The sequence below is a fragment of the Struthio camelus genome, chromosome 17 (genome assembly GCF_040807025.1).
Source record: "Struthio camelus isolate bStrCam1 chromosome 17, bStrCam1.hap1, whole genome shotgun sequence".
NCBI classification, from domain to species: Eukaryota; Metazoa; Chordata; class Aves; order Struthioniformes; family Struthionidae; genus Struthio; species Struthio camelus.
The window spans coordinates 14,236,494-14,256,277 of record NC_090958.1 but is presented as its reverse complement, the minus strand read 5'-3'; the positions used below and the strand labels follow the sequence as shown (position 1 = coordinate 14,256,277).

Below are 19,784 nucleotides of genomic sequence, written 5' to 3'. Positions count from 1 at the left end.
TTTCTGCACATTCTGTTCTAAATTTTATAGGTCATGCCTTACAAGAATATGCAAAATTCTCTTTTATAGAATTACTTCTTTCCTCTGTCAACTTGGTGTATGTGCCTGGATGGTTAGGTTAATCCAGAAATTACAAATTACCACAGTAAATGGACAGATCCTAGAGCAGGATCTGATATGAGAGCAATGACAACACTTGTGGATTTCAGTTGTTAATAGTTGTTTTAATAATCATCCCCCTGCCTGTTACGGTATCATTTACTATTAGAGCAGTGCATTGAAAACAGCAGCTCATACATTCTAAACTTTTCTTTCTCATCCCAGACAACTCTTAGTGGAACAAGCACGAGAAACAGCAAGAGTAAAAATTCAAAGCCTGATCTAACCCTGGTTTGTTCACTTACACAGCAGTAGCCTCCTTAGTTTCTCAACTTTCCACAGTAGTACTCCCCAGCTTTACATGTGTTTTGTTTGCCACAGTTGATTTTTTGATCCCATCACAACAGGAAACAGGAAGTTTTCAAACCTTAAATTTTATCTGAAGTATTAAAAAATAAGTTTAATCTAAATTGCTCTGAATTTTTAAACTGCCAACTATTTAAATACAATCTATACTCTCTCAAATGAAGTTACCTCCTGCTGGACTTCCTGTTAACGTGAAGGAGTGTAGACCAAGGCATAATGATTTGCTTTGCAAATTCAGAACAGAATTTCCTTCTGAGCTTTCAGATCTTCAAATTTGTACAGTAAATTCCTTTCTAAGCAGCTGCAGAGGGCTAGCTGCTAAGAGCAGTCAACAGCAAAGCCCGCCTCCATCTCAAGTGGGAAGCTAGGCTGCAAACCATCAAAATGCCAAAGGCACAAAATAGCCAAATTGGCACAAAGGCTTGTCCCAATTTCTTCATGTTATTTTGGTATACTTTAAAAAAAAAAAAAAAAGTAATTATAACCTTTCAAAAGTGTTTTCCTTTCCCCCAAACTGTTAAAATTTAGTAGATCTGCAGCCAAAGTTCTAATAAAACTATTTTTAGCCTTTGTTATCCAGAGAACACGAAGAAGATTATCAACTTTCTATTAATGCAGAATTATTTAAAGCAGTCAGTGCAGGAAAACTTTAAAATATGCTAATCACTGTTTCTTTGGACTCTAGTCCCTAATGTCTTTGCTGATATATACATATCACAGACAAGCTAAGTAAAGGGAATGTTGTCATTTAAAGCGTCAATAGCTATTCACAGCTCCATAAAGTGACAGCTATGTTTTTCATTTCAACATTTATAGCTTTTTTAATTTCCACATCAAACATCCTTTTAATATATAAGGTTCTTACTCCTGCTGTCTGAGCTGAATTGCCACAGTGTGTTATAAATGGAAATGCTTTTGATAATCACATGCACCGTTTTTCTTTTTAAAGTGATTCAGTACTGATGAAAAGGGCCAGATTGACAGCCCTGCAGAATGGAGTTCCCTGTTAAGCCAAAAGAAAACAAGACACTCTCAGGGCAACAGCTAGGCCAGCTTCCCTTCAGTACATCTCCATTTAGATATGGAGGACAAAAAGAAATACATACCTATCACTCCTCTAAGTCATAGCTATGACTCTGCCTGCTCTAATCCTTGGCCTCAATTCTGAATTTTACTAGCAGATAAAGTAATTAAAGATAGCAATGCATTTCTGCAATTGAGCTGCTACCCATGATCTGCTTCCCAGCACCTGTGCCTTGTTGGTTGCTGTTCCTCTCCCTTAAAAAATACACGTATATATCCAGCAGGCCATATCACTCTTTGGCCAGCACATGCCTCTTCAATGTGTAGTTAAATGATAATGTGAATTCTGTCTAGTAACAATTGAGGCAAAGTTTATGGGTCTTTCTTTGGCTTTACCACTCCTTTTCTGGAAGCAAGCAGTTCTCATTTACTGGATGTCCTGTCAGAAATCACAGATATTTCCTGTAGAGGATTGCTATGGTCAATACAAACTTAACCAAGATGGATGGCTGTACCTGTCAGTGATTCTTCATAAGTATTATGGAAAATATTTTGGAGCTCAGTTATCTACCATACGGTGCACAGCAGCAAGTAAGTGTCACATCTCAAAAGACTAGGCATAGATCAGAGAAGCATCCACAAATTAACATTCTTGTTTAAACCACCAGTACTTCCTAATCTAAAAAACTGAGCTGGAAGCTTAAAGAACAGAGATCTTTTTTTAGCAACACACAAACATTTCTGCAATTAAGGGAGAACATGCTAGCACAGAAATTAATAAATAAAAATATAGGATTTTAAAATATCAATAGTGGTTCAGCCAGAATACTTAAAGTAGAGCCATATGGCTTAGTCACATAGCTACATGGACATAATAGAGTGAGTGCTGTGGCCAGATATAAGAATGTTTCACTGTGTGATGCTTTCTGCAAGTCTAACAGCTTCCTCAGACACCATCTCACAAATAAAATCATGCCTGCCCATTGGAAACTAGGGAACTGTTAGTAAAGAGATAATGGTTCATCCTCTTCCTAATAGATATTCAATTATATAGCTGTTTTCTTACCTAAATGAAAATATAATATCATAAATGGTTAGAATATTAGCCTTGAATTTCCAGAGGAGATGAAATCCCATTGAAATTAATTCTTTAGTCTTCTTTGGAAGAGCCTGTAACTGCATTTCATCTTCTATCAACTGAAGTGAAACAGCTAGTAGAAATGTTTCAAACGTCTGCATTCAGTTTTCCTCTAGGTGAAGATGCTTACACTCTTGTTCTGGAATTTCAACTGTTAGAAATAATCTGCAAATCTTCATGGCAACTATACAACTATTCGATCTACTGGTGCAGAAGGAACCAGGCAGATTCAAAATCTGTTGACTGCACTAATCTAGCGTGCCTTACTTTTAACAGTGTTCGGTTCCTTTATGACTGCATTTAACATTTTATGAATTCTAGAAACCCACACAGAGAAAGAGTTAAATTATGTTTGCCTTGCTGAAATGAGTAGTCTCAATTAAGCTTCTCAGACCATGAACTTAAGGCAAGATGCTTTTGGCTCTGTATGAGTGTATCTTTAAAATGTGTTGCTAATTATTTATATACCTCATTATCTCCTTGCTATGTTGAGCACGACTCCCTTCCCTTGCCCACCCACTGCCTCTCAGGTGAAGCTGAACTAACGATTTGAATGTGTCTGAAACGATAATTATTTTTAAGAAGGAAAAACTAGTGCAGCAACTTTGGAGGAGCATTCAGTGAAAGCCAAAAATGAGACTGCACTGTCAGTAGATTTGAGAAGTAAGACACTTATATTGCAACCTTCCCCACAAATACAGAAAGTCACCTGTCAAGGTTTCTTCAAGAACAAATTAGGTATTTTTTAGACAGCTGTGTGCATGAGGAAAGAGTAAGAGTGATGGTTGCTTCAAAACTTTTTTTTCTTTTCTTTTCTTTTCCTTTTCCTTTTTTTTTTTTTTTTTTTTTAAACGGATGTACCTAATTTCTGGCCCTGTAAAATAAAATAAGCTATAGCAGGGTCTCAAGATATGTATCACTATCGGTACATAAGCGACTATTCGCCAAGGAGACAAAAAGTGGCCATGTACACAGAGGATGCTGCCAAATGCTGAGGCCTGCAGAAAGCTGAGATTTGCCTCTCCTCCAGGATGATGGTAGAAGGCTGATGGCTCACTTTCACAATTGTTTGAATGTATTCACATAGATTACTTATTGTTTGAATGTATTTACACAGATTAGCTATAACCATAAGCACAATTTGAGATCCCTTCGCCGCAAAATCTTAATGCTTACCAAAGACCTTTCAGGAGGGCAGAACCCCAACTGCTGCTTCACATCAGAGATGCAATCACAAAACCATTTAAACAGACAAGTGGAAGTTTCTAGGCCTTTACTAAATTGGTCTTGTCCAGCTCCCAAATTCTTCTCATCACAGTACTTCACACAGAGAAAGTAACTTACGCTCTTTCCAGATATAAAGCAAATGCTCTGAGTTGCAGAAACATTATATGAGGGATTAAGCTGAAGATTGTGGTATTTTCAATTTTATTTTCAGGTTAGTTTACCATGAGAATAAAAAATTCTGGGGCTGTGGTTCATATTTACTTTTGGTCTGAACACAAGCATTCTGCATGACTTCGCTTGTCAGTTTTAAACTCTTCATAGGAGGACATTTGTTTGTTCTTTTTTTAACCAACATTTGTCATTAAAGCACCTTTTGCATTTGGGATTTGTCCTAAGATTCTTAAACATAGTTGCAAATACAGAATCTGTACATATGAAATATGCATAAGTGCTAAGCACAGGTTAAGACAGTAATTTATAAACTTTAACATATGCTAATATGCTCCTGTTCCCACATCTCAATTTTTCTGTTTGATGAAAGAAGACAGCTCAGAAATACAGTTTTATATATCTTTTTAACATTCAATAAACTCTTCCCCAAGATGCCTTTTATCTCTGCTGTACACCATCCAACTGTGGGCTTATCATAGACTCTAATATCCATATTCAGAAACTGATTTCAATTTAAATATCTTTCTCCCAGCCGTACTGCCTTTGCAGAGTGCTGTACACCTTTTATAGCATTTATACTACTCTGGATTTTTGAACTAACATTCCTACTGTTTTTTAGCCAGTAAAAAGGCAAGTCTAGTAGCTTTAAGGAGCTTTCTTGCTGCATTAGTAATTCTCCAGAAAACAGATTGAAAAGTTTGCTCAGATCATCTCTAGTCTACATTTACATGCTGTTAGAGAACAATTCAATTATTCATACAGATAAGGCAGTATCTTGCTTGCACTACTAATATTACTAGCCTCACTGACTTCAGTGGCGCTGCTGGTAATCAGAATTTTGCCTATGCTACGTGGGGGAAAAAAAGAAAAAAAAAAGTTAGCAAAATGAGCTGTATACATTCCAAAATTGAATACAGACTCTTCTGGCTTTAGGTCATTCCTTTTAACAGAACAGGGGATTATTTTGCCAGCCAGTCACTGGATTGAGTAGTGACTGCAATCTTCTACCATGTGAAGGCTGCTAAACAGCAGCTTTGGAACGCATCAAAGACTCACTCTAGTTCTCAAGAACCAGTTGTTTCATAAAGTAAAATCCAGCTACTGCTCTTCCTGCTGGAGAAGGCTTTGATATGCACTGTCATTTTCAGCATCTGGGTTGTACCTGTTTGAAAAGCAATGGGCTTCAAACAGTTTGAGGCCAGTGTAACAAGCACTTTGATGGTAAAATGTAAGCTCTTAAGCATCCCAGAAAAGGGTCAACTGTCCCCTAAATTACCCGTAAATTAAATCTCAAGCCCAAATCAGAGAGCTATCTTCTAATTCACCTCTGAATTCAATAGTAACACCACTGAGCGTCAAGATTTTAGTATGAGGTTTCAGCTTAAGCTCATACCTTTTGTTATCACCTGAATACTTTGTGTTCAACCAATTCATTGGACAAGAAACCTTGCAAATGAGGCTACTACAAAATTCGGCAGCCTGATTCACTAGCACAAAAGTTAATTAAACTATGTTCTCTCCTCAGAGATGCTATATTTTTTTTTAAGCAGGATTAAACAAGAGGTAAATTTAATTACGATAGGAAAAAGTACAAGCAAAAATGTTTAATCTTATCATGTATTACAGGAAATATAATGTAATAAGTCACTATGCACCATAAGCCCATTGTTTTGCTGTAACTGATAATGCATTCAGACTCTTTAGCTTTCTTGTCAGATGTGTTACATTTGTTGAGGCAATTCAGAAGCAAACTGGGACTGTTAAAATGGACAGTACGTTTAGGAGAAAGATAATACATACAGCTAGACTTACGCAGACTGTAGCTTTTCAGAGAGCGCTGAAGAGAATGCAGGAGAGTGAGGCTTGTATGAAAATACAGACTATATTCATTAACATAAAATTCAGATTAAAAAAATACACTTACTATCTCTTGAACAGAATGACACACTCACATCTCAGGCTCAGGAAATATTGTTTTAGGGGGAGGGGAACCTTGAAAGGTTCGGGTCACCGCTTGTTTGTTGTTTGGATGCATTCAAATGACAGAGTGCAAAATGCAAAAAGAGCAACCATGCCCTTCAAGCACTACCTGGAAATCAGATAATCTGGATTCTGGCTCTTTCTCTGATTTCCCCTATGACATCAATTGGCTCATTTAACCTGCTCCTTGTATGTAAAACAGAGATTAGAAAGTTTCCTTTTTCTTGTCTATTTAGACCAGATTAACTGCATCAGTTATAGCTAGATCACGTTGTGATGTCTCCTGAATCTGCAATTATGAAAAACAAAATTCAGTTTTTACTTAAGAAACTGCACAGTTTGAATAATGAGCGCATCATATACAACAGATGCTATCAGAAGGCCTTACATTTGAATTTTATGATCTAGCAGGAATAACAGAAGTATTCATCAGAGAAGCCACGACTAGAGATCTATAGGTCTTGAAAAACACATGGCATATTTTCTCCAGAATCATAGCCAGGCAGCATTGCATCCAGCACAGGCAAGACGGCCTAGACAGCACTAAAGGCCTAGCTCTCTTCTATGCTCCTTTGAACCTCTGAGCATGCCTCTTCTCTCTAGAGCTCCAAAACCCACCATCATGCACATAAACTGCTCTTCTCAGGCAGCAGCAACAGCAACAGTGCTGAGTATATCTCCTATCTGGTGCCCGTCCTGACTATAACTCTGACCACTCCATTTGGGGGGGGGGGGGGGGGGAGGATGGAAACTATGTTACAAGAGTGTTTTTATTAAAAGGTCATATTTGAGTCAACTATCTTTTTAAACCTAGAGAACAGGAAAATTATGTTCTAGGGAAAAAGGTCAGTCTGCTTTGCTGGCTACTAATTTAATCCAATCTGTTTTTCTTTACATTGGACATTTCAAATGGTTTGGGGTTTTAAATACCTTTTACTGACTTCAGTTATTCAAAAATGTAACAAGCTCCTCAACTCTGATTCGAAAAAATGTTTTTTAAAACCACATTATGGCCTATTTTTGATGGAAGTTCTCTTCACAGCCTGCAGATAGGAAAGTCTTTTCTTATACTGGCACTGTATCAACAACATCAAAACAGAATTCTACCTTTGCACAGGCAACAGTTAATCCAAAGAATAACATCAGAAATGGAAGGTTATGCAAGCCATTTCATAGAGTCGGAGAAGAAAAATAATGATGGAATGGTAAAGGGAAATAAACTATTAAAATAACTCATATGCATTCAGTGCCATACATTGAAAAGTGCTCAAAAGAGACCCAAAATGATAAATATTCAAATACATTATATTTAACTTTACTGAAAGCCAACTACTGGTCTTATGCTGGTTAGCATTCATAATGCAAATGATATTGTCTTTTTAATTTGCTAAAGAAACACACACGTACAGGGCACAGGAAAGACAGGTAATCCTAAAAAGTTCCTTTTATATAGCTGGCTATCCAAAATGAACACTAAAAAAAGTATTCACTGCAGCCTCATTGTTGTGCCATCATTATGAGACTATAAGCCATCTCTGAATAGCAAGCAACACTCAACATATTTAGAAATTTAATAAAAATTTCTTTCTGTCCACACAATTTTTGCCTAACATGATAAACATCTCACACGATGACCTTGGTAAACAATGAATCCAAGCAAAGGTTTGGGATACATGTTGTTGCTGTGCACAGAGAGGCAGAAAAATTTACAGGTACAGTGTGGATTTTAGAGAACACTATGTACTGCAAAAGACTAAAGCAATTATAATTTTCCACCATGAACGTGTGATAGAGGGCTACATCTCAGCAAAACGATGTTGTTATAGAAACTGCTGACACATTGCTGCTACAGTGAAAGTCACGTTATAGTTGCATTAGCGTCCTTTTTATCAACCTCAGTTCAACATTCAGAGCATTTTAATCCACAATCGGGGGGAGTTGCACACCATTCACTGCAGCTGCAGGCGGTGTCAAATGCTGCTGTTGCCTGGTAACTAACAGGTAGCTGGTACAAGTCTGTTATATTTATGTACATGGAAAGCTAATGACGGAAGATGAAGGGAATATTTTGCCGTAGAAAAAGATTCGGTATCTATTTATTAAAATACCGGCTTCTTCTCTTGCAGTGGAACAGCTGCTGAAACATACAGTACCAGAATGAAGAACTGCAGATTTCTTCTGACCTTCAGTATAAACGATTACAATTTACTGCTACTGATATAGCTGATGCAATTCATTTAAAAAGTGAACAGAAACCAACAGTAAGTTAAAAGCCCCAAAGTACTGATAGTAGAGTATGAAAGAAACGTTACTTCATATTTTGTTAGGAAATTGTAATCCTGGCATCAAGGTATGTAGCGCTCTCAGTCCACATACTACAACACTGTGTAAATGATAGAGCGTTTTAAAAGAGGCTGGTCTGGGTGTCAAAATACAGCCTTTATCCAGAAGGCTGCTACTGCGCCATTACCATTTAGATTTCTTGTGTTCCCCTAAATACTGACAGCCTCAATCAGTGAGAGCAGACTCTGTGAATGGACTCAAAGACACAGTATTTGCAGGACTGAAACTAGCTACCACAAATAACAATTTGTCTGTCCTCCTCTCAACACCCTAAGCCAAACTATGGCTTTTTGTTTTACAGGACGTCTTTATGGTCCTTCTTGAAAACGTGAATTCTTTTCATGATTGAAATTAATAGCAAAATTCCCATTAATTTCAGTGCCATCCAATTTTTGCCTCGAGTTGGTCTTTTATAACTATACAAACAACTACCTCATTTCTCAAATGCCTTCTATTAATAGAACTTCTACACACAGAGTGAAAGACTGACTTCGCTTTTTACCAGAAATATCTTTCATCAAACCTTAACATTCAGTTCACATCACTGATATGTAACTATTCTTTCCCCAAGCAGAGAGGCAAAGACGACATTAACAGCTGTTCAAAATATCACGTTTATACGCTTTTCTCTTGTCATATTAAACATAATTACTTCTGATGCAATCAAACTCATATCCTTCAAATGGATAAATCCACCACCCATCTCAGAACTTCAAGCTTCAAATATTAAGCCGTTAGAGTAAAACTTTAAGCTTTTACTTTCTCTTCCGTGAGGTGCAATATAAGAGGAATGAGAACCAAAATGGTTTCTTTTTATGAAATTTCTTTAAATAATGTAGTTAGTTAACAGTTGCAAAGTGCTTTGAAGATGAAAGGCCACGTATGAACCACATCCTATGGTTCAGACACCGAAAGATGTGGATTAAGTAACTGACCAATACATATGCTACTCAGAACTCATTATCATTAGATAAAAAATTACTGTGTCTTATTTTTTGTAGTAACATCCAGTCCTGAAGAATCTAAAAGGACTTACAGTATAGGCATATTCTTCACACAGATATGGCCATACGTGCTTTTAGGCTGGCCCGATATCTCATTCTTTGAAATGGGAGACTACGCAGTAGTAAATATTCATAATGCAAGTCTAGTTGCAGCATCAGATCTTGTTTAAATACAGGAATAATTCCAATTACGTACTAATGAATTACAAATTCATTCTAGGTGGAATGTAGAAACTGTGTAACATCTATAAGGCATGCTTACAGAACAATACTTTATCAGTAACTTCTCTGAACCTTTTACCTTGAAAGTTGTACAGCAAACTCACTAGAGGATTTAAGAATATTGCCTACAATCATTAACCGTCTACAGAAGGTTACCATATAGTGTCAAATGCCAAATATGATTTTAGTATTTCCTACTGAACCCTAATTTAATTTTTAAAAGTCATTACTGTTTGAACTCACTATAAATGCAGTGGGTCCATTTTGTAAGGACAGGTATATATTGTCAATAAAGATAAATAAGGAAAATCAATGCGTGTAAACAAGCATTCAGGTTTATACAATAATAGAATAATTTAGGTTGGAAGAGATTTCTGGAGGACATCTAATTCAACCTCCTGCTCAAAGCAGGGCCAACGTCAGAGTTCGATCAGGATGCTCAGGGCTTTCTCCTGCTGAGGTTTTAATCTCTCCAAGGAAGGAGATTCTACACACTCCCTGCCAACCTGCCCTTGTGTTCGTCCACCCTCATTTTAAAGATTTTTTCCTTAAATCTAATTAGAATTTCCCTTGCTACACCTTCTGTCTGTTGCCTCTTGTGCTTTTACCGTGAACCTCCAAGAAGAGTTTGGCTCTGTCTTCTCTATAATCATCCATTAGATAGCTGAAGACAGCAATGCAATCTTCTTAGCTTTCTCTTGTCTACACTGAACAAATCCAGCTCCTTTAGCCCTTACTCACTCCAGCCTCCTAGCCATCTTAGTGAACTTCTGCTGGACCCTCTACATCCCTACTCTTGCCAAAATAATATATATTACTAAAATTCCTAGTAACTATAGTATACTCAAAAGTCTCTATTTTTTGACTATTTCTCTATCACAAAGATGATTGATTTCAATGCTTCTTCACTCTTTAAATTGAAATTTATCATGTTCTTACAAAGACCTCTTTTTGACTTTATATCATAAATAGATTTGCCTCTTTTTTGAAAAGTAATACTCATTATATCATCACTGAACACATGGCCTGCTGTTTTGCAGAACATGCACAAGCCAATCATTTCTTACACATCACTCAAAGAGGTTATCACCACAGTAAACTTACTTGCCAAGACAAAGAATAATTCAAGACTAATAAAATCACCTGGATCTTTGGCAAGGGGAAATCAGAGCCATGCATGCCAATGTTAGGACATTAAGAGATCTAGCAAGCACATTTCAGCTTTCAGGTTTTGCTTTGTAAACTGAATTTTAAAAAGTGTAATTGGTATAGCCCTGGAGAATAATGTTATCCTAACTCATCTGAAATAAGTATTTCTCTAAAATATCTATCTAGGTTGAGATAAAAAGCCCTGAGGTACATATCTAAATCGAAGCTCTGGAACTTTTAGTTTGCTAAGTTTCAGATAACTCTGAACTCAAACAGAAGTGTCTTCAGTTACTTCATCTTGAACTAGCACGCCTGAACACACAACTTCTGATGCTCTACTCTTGATAAAGAAAGAGTAATTCAGCTTGGTTCAACTGTTAGCTAAAATTGAACTTTTAACAGATGACAAATGTTTCCTAGCCAAGGCACAAAGTTTCAGTATTTCTTTACATACAGAAGCAAGTGTATTCTCTTCTTTAGGGCTAAAGGATAAACAAGGAATAAAGGCAGTGTAAAGAGATCCAAAACTAACAGTTTGTGCTACAGTATATCAGCTATTGAATCTAGTCAGTCAGTTGTGCTTTTTTCAGGGTTTTAGAAAACGATATATAAAATATAGACACTTCCTACAAGCCTAGGACTTCATAAAAGGATTCTCATGTCACAGCACTCTCACAAATATATACTCTAACAATCCACAGCCATTTATTGCTATTTTAAAAATGACAACTTTTACTGATGATTGCACTAACTTTTTCTTTGTATATCCACCTATTGTTGCTGTTTTTAAGGCAGAGTACACACTTTAGACAGGCAGAAAGGCAAACAGGTACACAATTTCAATTCACGCTACATTAAACATACAAAAAGATCTTTTTTTTTTTTTTTTTTTTTTTAACTAAAGACAAACATCAAGCCACCAACATCACCATAAGTTTATTTGTTGCATTATTAAGTGCTAGGGTTTGTTTCTGCTGGTAGTAGCATCAGCACCAGACACCTGTCCATCACTCACTCCCTATATGCATACCACACCTTCAAACTGTGCCATTACAACTGTTTCTAGAGCTGCAGAGGGAATTGTATGAGGCACTGATCTGTGCTAAAGGTAATACCGGCGTGGGCAAGGTACAAAGAAGTACCTTGACTAAGCAGGAACTTCTATGAAAAGGACAAATCTGAAATTATGGCCTAGTCATCTCAGGCAACTGGCAAGTTTTTAGAGGACAAAACTGTACACAGTAGGTCTCCTCCTCTACTCACAGAGCAGCGTTCACCACTGAAAACAGACCAGAGAATTCAAGTAAAGACAGGTAGCTCAATTTGGCTTTCTCCAAAAACTTTTCTTCCTTCTTCACAATATTTCTGATTTCATTACCAAGTCAAAAAAGAAAATAAATCATACACATCATAATTTTACAGTCCAAAAAAAAGCAACATCCTTGGTGTAATGAAAGCAAAAGCAGATAAAACAGCTATTAATTATAGGAAACAAAACGTAGTGTTCCATCTGCAACTCTGACTTCAAAAAGAATCAGAAATTTGTCCCTTTATGCATACAAATGCCTTTAAATTTATGTGAAAATATTCTTCTATGCATGCAAAAGGTGCTTGAAAATTAGAACAGTGTACAAACACATACAAATTCAATTAGAAAAAATATGCTGACATTCAGCATCAAATGTCAGAATGTATACCCCAAAGCAGATTGAAGTATGCTGATCATAACCATTAAGCATCAGATCCTGCAATCTTGTATTAATGCATCCAAAACAAAGCACTGCAATTTCTATTTGTATCACAATTGTATTAAACTCTCCTTTCATACTTAAACTTATGTTCCAAGTCCAAATTTATTTTATCATTGAAATGCTACTACAGAGCTACCAGATTTGAAGAAATCAATACAGAGAATCTGTTTCTATAAAGACTGTGGAGTTGAAACACTTTCTTCCCCCTGCCAAACCAATGGTGTTAGTGCGCATGCAAGAAAAAGCAGCATGGTGTGCAAAACTAGATTTGTCTTTAAATTCATCAGTTGCCTTGAAAACAATAAAAACAAAGTGAGGACTTACTAAAAACCGCCAGTGGCAATACTCTTGACTTAATGTTGTGACATGAGACTTAGAAATCTGGGTTTCCTCTAAAATCTGGGTCCGATCAAATGCTTTTTGCGATGCTGCAGGCTGTAAACATGACGGATCATTTCCAAACTGTGTAGAATCAAACAAAATAAGCAAAATGATCAGTTTGTTTAACTGATTTGTACCAGCCTATTAGTACATAACGTTTCTACAACATAATATGTTTTATCAATATGTTTTTTATAGCAAGCCCTCCCAAAAGCTGCTTAAAAATGATGGTCATCGTATACAATAAAAGCCAAACTAAACTAATAATCTTCAAATATCCTTTCAAACATACCTCAGAATTTATAATATCCTTTCAAACATACCTCAGAATTTATAATGGTGCATACTTGAGAACTACTTCAACTTTGTTTTCCCTATTTACTACAGAAACTAAATTTACTGACCGTTTTCATTTAATCCAGGTAACATTCTACTGAATCTGACACCTAAAAAGGAGCTTTTCTGAATAAACATTTTGTCAGGGTAAGCAACAAGACTGAAGTCCAGTATAAGCCTCCAAAATAAGACTTACATAGTGTGGTCAGTGGTCCTCGCAGGAAATGAATTTCAGAGGAGAAAACATTTAGTTTCATTCATCATCTTTTCTATAAAACATATTGGCATAAAGCTAAGCAAAAAAAAAAAAAAAAACCCGACTAACATTTATCATTACAACCTGCAAGTTTATAAGAGTATCTCTTCATAGTTACAGGAAAATTTCAACAAAGCTTAGGCAAAGTACCATTAAAAACCTTGGGTTTTTTGCTAGCTCACACACAGAATTCACAGTGCTCCCTGGCTTAGGAGGGATCTTTGGTTTTGATATTTCAAAGTTTTTTTGGATGGAGGCAGAGATGTCAACACTCTCAAACACCTTTTTAGGGCAAGTTTGAGAATGACAGCCTCACCAGGACTACACTTTAAAGTAATTATTCTTTTGAAAAGGCAGATGTTTCTGAGGCACCTTAAAAGATGTTAAATTTGGGAAAGTTCAAAAATACTTAAGTCTTTGCTTAGCACCTTCTGTTCTTGCCAACAATCAAACAAATCAACAAATCAAACAATCAAACTACCACTTACAGATTGTCTCAGAGACCATAAATTTTTGAGATAGGCATAATCCAAAGTTACTGAAAACAATGGAAAAACTCCCACTGATCTTTCAGTAAGGTCCTAATTGTTCACAGTTGGGCTTATTAACCTAAGATAAGATCCAATAAAGCAGTTCCCTCCCCAAATGCAAAGGGTCAATAAATTTTAATAAATTTAATACAAGAGAACAAGAATCACATATATTTTCTAATGCTTCCTCAAAAAAAAAAAAAGATTGCAAATAAATAAGAAAAGAATCTTAAAAATACTGTAAAATGTTGCATCAGCCCTGTGACAGTTTTAAATGAATTAAAGTTTGATGTAAAGTCTAGCCTGAAATGCAATTACTTTGTTCCTCCTATTCCCAGGAGAAGCTGGCCTGTTAAATAGCTCGGTAAATCAAGGTATAACTATCTAAGATGATTACATATAACAATACCTACGTGAACATCCACTTCATGTATACTAACAAATACTGGAATAGTTTCCACTACATAAGGATCAGATGCAGGTGTGTCAGAAAAACTGCTATGTGCGAGACTTAATTTACAAGACTATAATGCAAATGATAGAATGACTTGAGTGCAAGGATAGCACGCAAACATGTGCAAGAAAAAATCTTCTATCGGAATGGTTAAATCCTCACAATTAACGCACGTATAGAGCATTACTTGTCACAGATATACATTAGAAAGGCTGACTATTGATCAGTATTAAGTGCATTGATTAAATGAACAAAAGAAATTATGAGTGTAAAGAGAAACATTTTTTTCAAAATTTCTCACTATTAAGAACTAAATACAAAAGACAAACTATACTGAGATAACTACTCGTTCATCTGTACTTTTGTACTGTGCTTTATCACAAAGCCAGGACTCCAATCTGTTTGGTGAGCACGTGATTTTTGAATGATGTTTCTAGGCAGGACTATGATACAAATAAAAAACTGTATAGCTAAAAGACACACACAGAATCACAGAATATCATAGGTATTTAACAACACACTTTCAGTATTCTGTTTATGATTATTCATTTCCTCATATAAACACTACTCTCAACACAGAACTTTCCATCTTGGTTTTTTGTGGGTTGAATTTCTTTGTGCCTGAAAGGAAAGATTTACTAATCTGAGGTCCTTGCCACCATGTTTGACTTTTTGGGAACTGCCATTTAAATACGCACATTTGGCAGAAAATAATTTAATCTGCCTTTAGTATACTTCCAATTGCAAGACTCCATAATCTGAAACCAATATCAGGCATGTTCCTACTCCTGCAGAAAGGAGAGGATGTTTTGCAGTTAATATCGGTAAGAATTGGTTCTGTGTCTTCTCATTTTTGCACTAACTCTTCATAAGTCTGAACCACATGCTCCATCTTCACATCCGTCTTTTGCAGTATTTAGGTCAAAATATCTGTGCATAAAGATTTTAGAGCTCTTGAAAGAACACTTTCAGAAATAAATGGTATTCCAACCAAGGCTGTGACGCAGGCTTGCAACTGCTCACAGACGTGAGGGATCACTCCATAATATTTTATTTGGTTTGCAGTTCAACAGCTAGAAAATAAAAATTGAGTAGAAAGGGTTTGCTGATTAAATTCAGCAAATTAAATACAGATGAGCCCCCATCCTGGCAGAGATGGCTCCATTTCAGCTACATTGTGAGAGAGTGGGAAAGAATTTCTGAAAAGCTCAAATGCAGCCCATCACGCAACTAGGATCCGGCAGACTAGGCTGTGCAATCAGCCAGGGAAACATGACAACAGCTTCCTTCCACCCAGTAAACAGCACCTAGGCATTGTCCTATCTACCTCCTCTTACAAACTAATAAGATGTCAGCTCCTGCCCCTGTACAGCCAACAATTCCAGCCTTTATCCCTCACTGGTCAACAAATTTTCACATAAGCATCTTTGTGCTTCTTCCTTGTGCCCAGAAAAAGCTTCCCCATAAGCATTTGCAAAAGCTATTCAATCATTCTCATTAAAATTCTCCGTTGCTTCGGTGTCTGTGAAAACTCAGCCGGCTGACACGCCAAGGTTACACACCAAAGGATGCTTCTCATCCTGGCCAGAGTCATTCCATGACACTCCTTTTCCTTGTCCTATTCACGCTCTGTCACCTGCTAAACTGTAAACCTCTCAGAGAAATCATTATTGTTGTTATATGTACGTAACACAACTCTGACCAGAGTCTGAAGTCATGCTAATAACTATAATACAACAATGGAGAAGAGCTCACATTCTGAAGGCAGACTTACTGGCCTCAGTAGCAGTAGATGATAAGCAGAAATAAATTCTTCCAAAGATTTCAGAAGTTTTATTTTTCACTAAAACAGAATTCTAAAAAGAACTTTGCATAAAGCCCCTCCACACACAAAATGGCAAGACATATGAATTGCATTCTCTATGCACAAGTTAAATATCAGAGATTATTGTCTAACAGATTGCTCCAAGTTAATGATAGATACTTCCACTCTCACCCCCACGTTCCCACGTACCTTTAAATGTCCTTACTTGCATAAAATTCGATGTCTTCTTCAGCACCAACCTAATTCTGACGGCAACATCAAGGCTATACTTGCAGGACATACTGAAAAGCATGCATTGTTACCTTTTCTATCTTAGGCTTGGGCCTGGAAGCACAGGATCTTTTATTTATTCACGAGTTTCCTGAGAAGAACTAGTGGTTGCTTTGTGTCAGCTGAATAGGATCGTAATTCAATCTTCTCTAGAACCTGTTTATCTGAATGACTCATTAAGGTGCAAGCTGACTACTAAAGAATTCTGTTTCATAATAACAGAGCCTTTTGTTAGGGGAAGATATGTTTGGAGAAGTAACACTGTGCAGTTAGCAAGTTTATCAAAACTCCTTTAAAAGAGATAGCACTACTTCTTAAAAACATAAACAAATTAAGTGAAGCACATTCATGCCTGTCACAGTAAATATTTTGGCGCAAGGATTGCATTACTGGCGCGCATGATGTTTTGCAAGCACACACCTCGAAAATGCAAGCTCATGGAAAGCTGCAGGACACTAGACCAGGACAGTTTCTCAAGGTTCTCAAGCCTTAGTATTCAAATCCTCAGCATTTGCAACCAGCTTTTCAAACAGAGCTGTTGTCTTTTTTCTCCTAAATAAGGAGCATGTTTTAAAGGCCTGTTGGTCCTTTCCTTCTTACTGTTACACTAATGCCAAGCACCTCAGAAATTCCGGTCTTTTCAAGGGCTAGCTGAGTATAAAAGATGACGAGTCAACTAGAGTTTCAGAAGTCTTACAGTTCTAGTAATCTATGGTATTACTATAAATGCAGGTAAGAGATGATCTTTCAGAGTCATATGCTTAGGATAATACTCATTACAAAGTTTTTCACTTAGCAACTTCTAGGTAACAGAAAAGGCAACAAAAGATGACCAATTACAAACAGATATTTTCCAGAGATCACTGTTACAGCATACAGATAACACGACAGACAGCTGAAGAAAGAGTCATTCTAGGAAAACGATGTCTGAAGTAGAGCACATGAGGTCAAGTGACAGACTAAAGTTACTGCTGGCTACAGCTCTGTTTGGGGCCAAAAGAACACAGTAATGGTTTAAAGAGGAAACAAAGTACAGAAGATTAATGCTTATCATGACAAGTACGTCTGTTTTTACCTCCATAGTCACATGACTTCCATTATAAATAAGGAATAAACCTAAAAAGCGGACACCAATTTCCATCAGCGGGGCTGAGGGGTGTGCATTCATTTGGGTTTTTGCGGAGCCTGTATAAAGGCTGCCTTTAAGTTCTGTCCCCTGATTTGTGGCTTTTGTATTTTGGTATCTTCACTCTAAATTTAACACCAAGACATGCTCTTCTCTCTCTCATAGGCAGGAGGAGAAAAGACATGCCAGCTCTTTCTCTGTCTCACGAGCTTGAAGCTAAGCACTTTAAAATACGATCCTTCACTGGATATGTAGCTATTTGGTTTACTGTTCTCCTGTCTGCACTTGACAGCAGTTTGAAATGGAAGCAACTTCACAGCTAATCATTCCAGCTTCCCTGTAGGCCCACCGAAGGCATCAATTTTTGAGGATGGGCATCACTTCAGTTCACAAGAGAAGTCTGCTATTTATCTTCTTCTACGCTGCACACTGTGGCTGCAGTATCAGGAGATTCCCACTAAATGCATGGGGAACTTCTGAAGACCATTGGAAGTTGCATGCATTTAATTCTGTTCTAAAGCTTGTCTTTGTTTTCACAAGACAGAGATGGGTGAAGTTGAAGGGATGAACTGCTTTGGTCAAGCTGAAGGGATAAACTGTTCCTGGTCATTAAAAAACCTAAGCAATTCCTATATAATCCACTCAAACTGCAGAACAGGCAGAGGACAACTGGCTGATACCAACCAGTATAGAGCAAGCAAGGGAGGTATCAGTGCCTAACACAAAGCTAACTTTTGGAGAGTAACATGACAAGCACAGTTCAGCTGTGATTAGACTCCAGCTAAGGTTTAACAGCAACTAAGATCAAAAATATTCAAGTCAATGTTTAACAGAACTGATTCTCTAGACAGACTTATGTGACAAATACCTTCGGGATCCTCAGGGTCAGACGTAATCTGTACTGCATTATTGCATGTTACAGTGCTCTTCCAATTACCACAAGGCAACAGAAGACTTGCCTACCTGACCTGTGATACCAACTCCTGAATTAGCTCATGCAGCTTCTAGGAAAACCCCATGAAAAACACGTCAGAGAGCTATTTGTTAGCTGTCCCAGTTTCTTGGATTCCCATACCTTTGAAGGAAGAATACCTTTTTATTAGCCAGTGACTTTATAAACCACTCTTCACATAAGTCATATTAAATGTAAAATCCAGATCCTATATACACACACGTATATATACGCAACTTTGAAAACAGACAACATGAGTACAGATAGTTATAAAAGATGAGTGAGGAAACAAAATACATCACTCTTTGTAACTAAATCTAAATAGACTCTCCCCTCGCATTCAGAGAGTCTGGCCACGGACATTTCTGACAAACACTTCCTTAGGAATTACACCATTCAACATATCCTGCCTTTTACTGTATTCATTTAAAGAACTCTTTTTCAAGAGTTTTAAAGAACATTTAAGAACTCTTCCTGGTGTTGCTTTTCTATCTGATCTCTCTGCAAGTATCCCAGGGATCTTGCCTGATTCTATATTCTTCCTCATCCCATCCCCATGTAAAACTCACTTGCTTACACTTGCAGACGTTATCATAATCAACAGTTATGAAGACATAATAGTTTGACTGCCCCCCAAAATGGGGGCAAAAGCACTGAGTGTCCCAAAAACTGCATAGAGATGTCTTAAATTTTAACATTAATTACTATGCTACTCCAAAATAGAGTGTTATAAAATATCGATACATAGAGTCACAGCACAGTGAGACTTTGTACCACGGTCCATTGGAGATGCTAAACCATTATGAATTGACACACTTCCATACCAGCTGAATTTAGCAAGATGCAAATCTCAGCAAAAGGTGGAGCGTAAGTCTGAATACTGGCATTCTAAGGAGCATGCCTCTGAAATACTTCCTTTGTCATGCCTTCTTTAAAGATCATTTAAGGCTGTAGGTCACACTGGAGTCTAAAATAACACCTCATGCAGCTTACAACATCCTGTTTATTTTATGACAGCTAAACTATTTCTGGTGAGGTATAAATAAAAACTTTTTTGGTGAGGTATAAATGCTTTACCAATTTTGAAGACAAAACAATATAGCCACAAAATCAAATTACATTAATATTTCTTATTTGACCAGGTTATGATACAGTGTTTCAGAAATGAATTGGAAAGATGT

The 19,784-nt window shown here is 36.9% G+C and overlaps 1 protein-coding gene across 4 annotated transcripts in view; it reads right to left on the bottom strand.

Annotated features, from left to right (window-relative positions):
* Window positions 1-12,935, bottom strand: part of RIMBP2 (RIMS binding protein 2) — a 123,368-nt gene extending 110,433 nt beyond the window's left edge. For 3 of the 4 annotated variants that reach the window (XM_068911647.1, XM_068911648.1, XM_068911651.1), the window contains exon 1: window positions 12,798-12,931. The gene's annotated coding sequence lies outside the window, so the exon portion shown is untranslated. Of the gene's footprint in view, window positions 1-12,797 lie in introns of all 4 variants that reach the window. The other variant, XM_009666660.2, reaches the window with a different exon arrangement.
* Window positions 12,936-19,784: the final 6,849 nt, after the last annotated feature.